Source organism: Amphiprion ocellaris, chromosome 15 (assembly GCF_022539595.1).
Source record: "Amphiprion ocellaris isolate individual 3 ecotype Okinawa chromosome 15, ASM2253959v1, whole genome shotgun sequence".
Classification (NCBI taxonomy): domain Eukaryota; kingdom Metazoa; phylum Chordata; class Actinopteri; family Pomacentridae; genus Amphiprion; species Amphiprion ocellaris.
The window spans coordinates 7,942,849-7,952,302 of NC_072780.1; the positions used below are offsets into that span (position 1 = coordinate 7,942,849).

Genomic DNA, 9,454 nt, shown 5'->3' on the forward strand with positions numbered 1-9,454 from the left:
AGCCCGGTAATATTAACCGCCCAACAAAGACTATGCATCTTCCAATGTTATAAAGGAAAGCTGAAAAATATCCTCTACACCACTGTCAGTGCCTCTGTGCAGTCTACTCTGCTAGCATGGTGTCACAGCAGAGTGTGTGTATATGTGCAGCTGATAGCAGGAGGTAATACTGAGCAATCTCATGATAGCGATCTATCATATAGTCAGCCAGCCCTGTGCTGTAGCATAATGCCACTTTGGTATTCCATACACATGCATGTGCACACACACACACACACACACACACACACACACACACACACACACACACACACACACACACACACACACACACACACACACACACACACACCAAACACTTCTCACTAGAATCCCAAACAGCCAGAGATGTCACCAGAGCACTTCTGGTCATCTGCAAAGCCTGTGTGCATGTGTGTGCCCACAGCTGACTAATCTTCATCCCAAATGCCCTGCTGGAATCATCCATCACACTCTTCTTTGTCCTCCACAGACACCCACCACACAGGTAAACACACACACACACACACACACACACCACCATGTTCCAACCACAATTCATCATCCTGAGTCAAGTGTTCAGTTTGCAAGTGTCCCTTAGGCCCCCCGTGCCACTATTGGTATTGTTTTACTTCAGCAAGTTCACATCTGAGGCTGAGTCATAGCTACATTTTTTTTTGTATCACAGGCAGCACCTAGACAAGCACAACACTAGGATACATCTATAATAGATAAAGGAAGCAGAGTGAGCTGGAATGAAGTGGATTAACCTCGCTTTACCTCGGTTAAAGATTTACACTCAGGTGCAAATAAGGATTTATCTACTGACTTTGCACCAAGCTAAACCTATACAAATCAACCTGCATAGTCTATGCAAGCATTGCAATACACGGCATGTGAAAAAGTGTACATGTACACATATTTGTTGTTTTCCCAATTCAAATGTGTTAATTTTGACTACATCCTCATGTTATGCACAACTTGGCATTTTTTTTTGTTTCGTTCCTTCTTTAAGGCTATTAACATTGTATGAGCTGTAAATGTAAACCTCATAGTGCTCATTTCAAGGAAAACTACAAAAATGTGTACAAAAGCAGTTGCTATTGACAGCTCTTGTCTGTGATTGGCAACATTTTTGTTATTTGTAATGACAGTATTCTTTTTATTCTAGTTTTATTTTAGTCCAGTTTATAAAGAATGGTCAAAGAGAAAACAACCTGAGTGACACGTCTCCAGTCCATCTGACTAGTATGTCTGGGAGGAACAGCAAATCCATATGAACACAAACCCAGTACAGAGCTAACAGAGGCTGGAAATTCAACTTTGAGGTGACAGTGCCAGCTGCTGAGTCACAATCATTGCCTCCACAATATAGAGCAATACAATCTGATTTTTGAGGACTGACAAAAGGAACAGAGGTCCTCCTTTTTAACTCTACATTCCCAAAGAAGTTAGGATTTCAACAGTCCCAGACAAATATTTACAACATGCACGTGAGACAGTTTAGTTTTTACTTTTCGTATCCATTTCATGCATTGATTTAATATGCATTTTGAGATCAACATTTTGGCCTTTGATAATCTTCAACAGCCTTAGTGCAGTAGCAAAGCAGCAATGGTGTTACATTTGGGAGTGAAGCAAAAGGGCTTTTTGACAAAACTTTACATCTATTAGAACATAACTAAAAGGCTGCAGAGATAAAGCAATTATTGGCTGGCTGGCTTCCTAAGACCGCAAAATTCCATGAAGTCACATTTGTCCTTAGGCGGCTGGAACGTGTGTCCTCTGCTGGGATTTGCAGTCCATCACAGTTATGTAACTATCTTTGAGGACCATTCCTTCCAGCACAGTTTACAAACACACTTATATGTGTGTGAAAATGAACCGGGAAAGAGGGACTCTGTGTTCTGCACTTTGTCTCACTTTTGAAGACAGACGAGCAGCTCTTCATCACTCAAGCTTGAGTCATTACAATGTTGAATGCCTTCTGCCTGCAGAGGTCAGGTTGTTGATAGTTACTGGAATAGCCGTGACAATGACAGACTAGATGGGGAGCAGTTGGTAAGTGCCAGCATAGAAAACATTATTCTGACACTTTCAAAATCTGCTCTGCTTATGTACAGATCATGTCACACTGTACAGCAAACAATCTGCTCGATGGAGATGTTACACAATCATAAAGTCACTTACTTTGATTGTGAAGTAAAACCTGCACAGTATTTAGTTTAGTCATAACTGACAGTAGTGATCAAATATAGAATGTAAATAAAACACACGTCTCTTGGACTTTTGCAGCCCACTCAAATCATAAAGACAAACAACTTTTAAATCTAATTTCATTACCTAATTCATTTAGGATGCTTTACAGCATAATGTCCTACAGTAAGAAGTTTAAATTATTTTAACTTGTTACATTTGTAGGGATATGGTGATTCATAGCAAAACTAAACCTATACTAAAGGCTTACATTTTCCTCCTATGTTATCAGAAAGACTAAGACTTCTCCAAGGGACTAAAAGTATAACTTAAACTGTATATAATACCAAGTGAATTCCCTAGAAGTGATGGATTTGGGAAACATAAAAGTAAGAAAACAACTACCAAAATTAATGCACATACAGTTTATCAAATGTTTAATTGGCACAAAACATAGTTATCTAGCAACTTCAAAAAGAAGCTAATTAGTTTGTTTTTGTCGTGGTTACTTATCAGTCTTCTGGTTGCTATTTTTCCTCTTTCATCTCCATATGACTTAGAGAGTCACTGGAAGAGTCACGTTAAATTCTGCATTTAATCCTACTTTACCCAAGAGGAATCGAGTTATCATTGAATACTCACTACTAGACTCTGTCATCATCTGCAGCACATGTCATTTGCCTAATGAGGCAGTCATTACTGATGGGTTTCCAGTTATATGACTTCAGGGATGAAACTTCTGCTTCACAACAGATGAGACATTTTTTTCATTTTTTCCATCCTTTTCACATATGCATATATCGCCTTTAGAGACTTTTTTTCTCCATTCCCCTACTTATGTTTTTTTTTTTTTTTTTTTTAATAAATAAAAACTCACAACAGAGTGCAATTTCAGTAGAAATAACTGAACATATTTTAGAAATGTGCTGATCTCCATGCTTTGGTTTACAGATGCATAAATGCAGGTGTCCTTTCCATGGACTAAATAGGTTTTCTATAAACACGTGACTCAAAGAGGTAGTGAAGAATAAGCTAAATTTGCACTTTGAACAGAATACGCACAGTGATGGTGTTTGGTGGGTCCTAATGCATAATACATAAAATATACATTCCACACATGGCAAAACATGCAATCAGGGTTGACTAGCTGGCTGCTCTCAAATAGGCCAGTGCATTTGAACTTCCATCTCCTATGTGGATATATTTATCCCCAGTCTGTTTACCCAGCACTCCTCCTTAAAGTGATGAGGGTAACTGGCACTGGCAGTCGCTGCCAAGTAACCATCACACACCATGCCAGCTCCTCAATTCAAATATGCTCTGAGTCACGAATATCAGTCACAAGAATGAGAGAACAGAAGAAGTGATCCAGCAATAGAGTTATTTGTTTTAGGCCACATATTGTAAGCTGTCATTTGCATGATGTACTGCCAGCATTAACAGTGTATATATATAAAAAAAGAATGTAAAGTAAGTAAAACTGAAACAGGGCAAGAAAGGGATTCAATTTGATGAATGACAGAGAGGCTATAGGCCTAAAAGTCTCAGAAAATAAAAAGCAAAATGTACATACAATCCTACATTCTTGTCTATAGCAGCTAAGTGAAATGAGATACAACGACACTGTGCACATGCTATATATAGCCCTATTCATAACCTTTGTCAAAGCACATCACTGTTAATTAAAAAGGGTTAAGCCATGTGCATGCACTTTGAAAATAGCTGCCATTTATGCACAGAAACACCCTCTGCTCTAGAAAAGCAGCAATATTAGCATAGCCACACATTTTCACACCGCATGTGATGGCTTTGAGAAATGTAGTTTGACAGTCAGAATTTGAGGGAGATTGCATAATTCCATTTCTTTTGTCTCATAATGTTGTAATGGAAGCTTTGATAAACCCCTCGCTCTCTAATTCTCTTCAGCTGAGAGCCTGGTGAAAAGCACTTTGGGAATGAGGTTACTCAGTAAGACATCTTGAACTAAATTTAAATAATTCCCATCCTGTTCTTACTTCTTACTCATGCAACTAAGACATCAAAGACATTAAGCTCATTTCAGGAGACCTTTAAAATACAAATCAATTAAAACTTCTGTGGTATTTACTAAAGACTGTTGGCACATACTGACCTTGAAAACTGCATTTGGGTTTAGGCTATAATCTGTGCTGAATTTTGTTGGTATATTTATACAGACATATTGCTTTACTATTACTATTCTGATCTAAATTTTAAGTCCTATTTTTAAAATCTTAGCATGACTAACAATTTACTGTGTTTTCATTAGACATCATTAACATGTATTTAAAACAGAGTAATCAAAAATAAAATCCATATTACAAGAAGGCTTTTATTCATAAATGCACAACATATTCTATTAGATCTCTCTTCCCTCCCACACATGGAGCCAGCCATGTGTAAAATGTTCTCCGAGAGACCCAGAAAGGTGGAAAAATAAACATTAACACTAACTGTGCAGTGCTGTGTTTCTGAAAATAGCTACAGTCACTGCATTTGTATCAGCACACAGTGGTTTACACAGTCATCATGCAAAACCAATCTTGCTGATTATTCACTAATATCTTCTAATCAGTAGTCACATCACAGTTTAAATTATTATAATGGCAAACCTACTGATGCTTGCAACAGCCAGTCTAACTTGATGGGTGTGTGGTAAAAAGCCTAACCCATCCAAGGCAACCAAAACCTCTAATTTAACAGGTCAATCCATCTTTGTTTGGCTTCGAGAGAGCCACACTCCCTCTGCCAGTTCCTTAGTTCTCTCTGACAACTTCCATTCTGCCCGGTACCGTAAATCATCCCTCTCCTCGCCTGAGTCCACCAGTTCAATCCTCAGAAACATTTCTTTCTCCAGTATCATTGAAGCTAACACAGAATCAGTAATTTGTCTGGTTCTTGGTAATCTCGGGGAGGAACAAGAAACCCCTCGACGAGTGAGCGGACGACTTTTAACCCCTTTGCTTCTGACTTTGTCTTCCTCATGTTTCACCAGTGACGCATCTTTATCTTCTGAGGTAGATGTGCTTGAAGAGCTGTCATTGGTTGAGTCGGAGCTGCTAGACGACTGAGTGTCCCCTGATTGGTCAAGATCCACTTGGTAGGCTAATTTCCTGTTACTTTGTCTGTTAATGGATAGACAGGGAGGCCATCGGATAGACAGACATCGCGTCATTGCCAGCCATAACTCCTGAGGCCTGAATAAACCTGACCTTGGTTGATTTGTGTCACAAAAGGTGTCCTTTTTCTCCATTCGCATGTACTCTGCTGCTAATTCTGCCTCCACCACCTCCGTGACGGACACTCCATTAGAGTTCTTTGGTGACAGTTCTTCTTCTTCTTCTATGCCCTCATTATTTGACTGTAGCTGCTCATCTTCCCCAAAGCTGAAGGAGCTGCTGAATCTCTGACTCCTCTTCATCGCGCTGTCTGCCTCCACATCTGAAACTGACAGAGAATCTTCATCTGACGAGCATCCGCTGAGCGACGACAGCTCTTTTGAATCCATTGACCACAGCCGTTGATTCTCTTCAGACTCAGAGGAGCTACTCGCCCTCTGGCCTCTCCTCATACTTTGCCAAACAATTCCACTCCTTTTCCTTAATCTGTCAGCTGCCCAGCGCTGCTCTCCTCTCAGCTCGACACCGATAGGTTGGAATAAATGAAGGGATGTGATCAAGGCTATCAAAACAACAACAGCCGCAGCAGCTCTGCTAGCATGGCACTTTCTGACATAATCTCTGCTTCACACAGCTTTGGCTATGGAGTTGGGCAGTGATGACGCCGTGATGTCACATGCCCACATGCGCACACACACACACACACACACTCACAGTCGCACACACAGGAACCTCTGCATGGCTATGTGTTTACGCTCCAGTCGAGTGAGCGGTGACTTGCCTCAGAGGGAAGTGATGTCACATTGCACGATGTCATAGCTAGCCGAAAACCACGGGTCTGCAAATGGTCTGTGTTTGTGCAGCAGCCCAGATGGCAAAAAAAGCGATGCCCTTCTCTCAGAATTGACCTAGATGTGCAAAATAGGAGCCAAACTAAATGTTCTCTCCCATATTCATTCCATTTTGTGTTCCTGTGGTATTGATATGCATTCAAAATAGTGTCTATTTGCTATTTTGTGCAAATAATGTTTTATTTATTAGTATCACAATGCACCAAGTACAATGTGCAAACCCCTAAATCTATACGAACAAGAAACATATCAAGAAACAGCTGTGTTTCTGGCATCGATCTCAAATTTCTGAGCTAATAAAGTAAATAAGTAGTAATAAACGGAAGAATATGGTGACTAAAACCACTGTCAGCTGCAGTAGATGCTTTTCAGCTTGCCATAAATACATAATTATCTGCCTGAATGCTTTAACTTGCATGCATTTTATTTTGAAGGGCTACAGTACAGAAAAAGAAAGTTTGAAAGACAAAACCCCTGAAAGACTCACACTGACTCCACGCTGTGTACCTGCTGGTGTTTCATATGCAGTGATATGAGTGGACGTCTGTGTGTGTGGACTGCCCAGTGTGCACCTCAAATCCCACGTCGACAGTAGATGTTATGTCACTCACTATCTTGCTTGCTTGCTTTTCCATTTATGGTTGCGGTGCTTGCTCAGACTTCATGTCTCATTCATTGCACACTTTCTTACATCACTGCAGGGCAAATGGACAGTGGGCAGTGTCCTCTCCAGGCTGTCTGACCTTATCACACACACACACACACACACACACACACACACACACACACACACACACACACACACACACACACACACACACACACACACGCACACACACACACACGTGTTACAAAGGTGTGTAGGAAGCTGCATATCTATGAGGCGGAGAGATAGTGAGTCATCTCTGATATGAGAATACAGTCATATTTCAAATACCGATACTAGAAGTGAGCTACAATTTCACACACAACCCAGCTTTTACACGATAATCCAAAAAATTCGACTACAGTACAACTGGAACACTTAGTCAGTTCACTGATTTGTCATTCAGTGTAACACTGTACTCTTCATAGCTCTTCAAGTAAAATATCATAATATAACACAGGTTTTCTCTTTATAACTTTTCAAGTGCAGAAGCAAGTTATCTTGATAACTTTTATGCACAGTTCTACACACATGGGCCCTAGAATTTGGGTTCAGTTTTCCATCATGTAATTTCTGTACATGTGAAATGAGTAGACAGTCTATTATTATCCCTTTTTTGAATCTCTAATTCTATTTTCGTATTTTTTGTAGTGTTGTTTACTTTGCTTCATTGTTTTCTAGCTGCTCTAACCTGTGAATTTCTCCAGTGGAGGCTCAGTGAAGTTGATCCTATTTTAAATTCATCTTCAACTGTTTCGATAATCACTGAATTAGTTTGAGTAATTTTCTAATTCCAGTAATTTTCTAATTCCAGCTCCTTAAATTAGAATATTTTCTGGTTTATTCACTCCTGTATAAACTTAATATGTGTGGGTTGTGGACAAAACATGATATTTGTCACTTTGGTCTTTGGCAAACACTGATGGACATTTTTTTAAGGTTTTTTTAAAGTTTTTTTTTGCTTTATTTGACACGTTAGTGAAGAGGCAGACAGGGAAGTAGGGAGAAGAACGGGGGGTAGACCTGCAGCAAAGGGCCATAAGGTGGAATTGAACCCAGGCCGCTGCATCAGGGACTGCTCATGGGTCGCCTGCTTAACCTGTTGAGCTATCTGGGTGCCCCCTGACAGCCATTTTTCTAACATGTTATAGACTAAATGACCTATCAATGTTAAAGAAAATATTGGACAAATTAATCGACAATGAAAATAATTTAATGAGATCAACATCAGTGATGTTCTTGAGATTCTGATGTCATGAACTGAATGAATGCATGATCCTCAGTGGACAAATCTGCATGAACTTGATTTATATGGATGACATTTAATATAACAAACACCAAACAACTGCACACAAACTCAAATCTGTCTGGAAATGGCTTATAGCTCTTATCAACATTCTTTTTTTTTTCTAAATCAGGGGGAAAAACATATAAAGAGGGAAGCGGGTGCACACAATATGCATCATCCCGTAAAACTGAATCTTACTGTCACATCCATTGCAAGTAAATGCTCTATTACTACGTCTATTGCTACATAAGCTGCTGTAACAATGTGAATTTCCCCTGGCGTGGAGAGAAATAAAGGACTTATCTTAACTGGACAATGGAGTGAATGTGTGCTTCTCCTGGATCTCTTCCAGCTGTATCTGAGTCACTGATGCTACATCAGAAATACAGTCGTGGAAGAGAACAATAACAGTGAGAGGCATGCTGATTCTACTGAAATGTCCCCTGGCAGACAAACATGGAGCTTGGCCCAACATCATGCATCCCTAATTTGAGTGGAAGCTGCAGTTACCTTTCTGCAGTGTCTTTTTGGTCTGAGCCCACTGTGGAAATCACACTTTGCTGCTGAATAATATATCACAAAGTAGTAGGTGTTGTGAAAGTGATGAGGCAGAATAAATTTTGAATTATTAAGCCTCTCTGGGTGGGTGAAGAGGTCGCAGAGAGAAATAGCTTCAACCAGCAAGTTCAGACTGTAGCTGTATAAATTTTATATACAGTCTATGCTAGCAAGGCAGGAAACGCCATTAGGCTGCAGCAAGGTGTTCCTTCACGTGCCTGTGTAAAAACATTGTAAGGAATGTTCTAGAAATGCGCCTGTAGCTCCCCACTTTGATATGAGATACCTCAGCTCTTTAAAAAGTTTATTATTGTCGAGAAACAACTCGTTTAAACTCTTACACAGGCAACATTGTTATACTTCGCAAACAGTGGAAGTGAATTGGAAATAACGAAGCTCCTCAAGATGAAAAATTCATGAAAGCTTTGGACAGCAGCAGCAACCTAGCGAGGCGGAATGTTTCCCCGTTATACCAGCTATTTTTGGACTATTCCCATACATTATTCACCCAAAAAAAAAACCTTATACAAGCCATTAAACTCACCCTGAGATGTTCTGGGGTTGGAAATGTCTAATTCATTAGGACCAGGTGAGTAAAAAGCCACTTTTTTTCCGTGCGTGCAACAGGCGAGCCAGACGAGGGCGCAGCGGACTTCTCACACTTCACGGCACGGGGGAAGAGCTGGAGCAAGACCAGCGCGCGCATGTAACGCGACTTGTGATTGGTTGAGAAATCGCTGCCGGGATATTAAAGCTGCTC

At 40.2% G+C, this 9,454-nt stretch overlaps 1 protein-coding gene across 2 annotated transcripts in view; it reads right to left on the reverse strand.

Moving 5' to 3' along the window:
* Positions 1–9,254, reverse strand: part of dtnbp1b (dystrobrevin binding protein 1b) — a 76,030-nt gene extending 66,776 nt beyond the window's left edge. The window contains exon 1 of one of the 2 annotated variants that reach the window (XM_023268765.3): positions 9,239–9,254. The gene's annotated coding sequence lies outside the window, so the exon portion shown is untranslated. Of the gene's footprint in view, positions 1–6,689; positions 6,715–9,238 lie in introns of those variants that run through there. The other variant, XM_055017924.1, reaches the window with a different exon arrangement.
* Between the last annotated feature and the right edge of the window lie 200 nt (positions 9,255–9,454).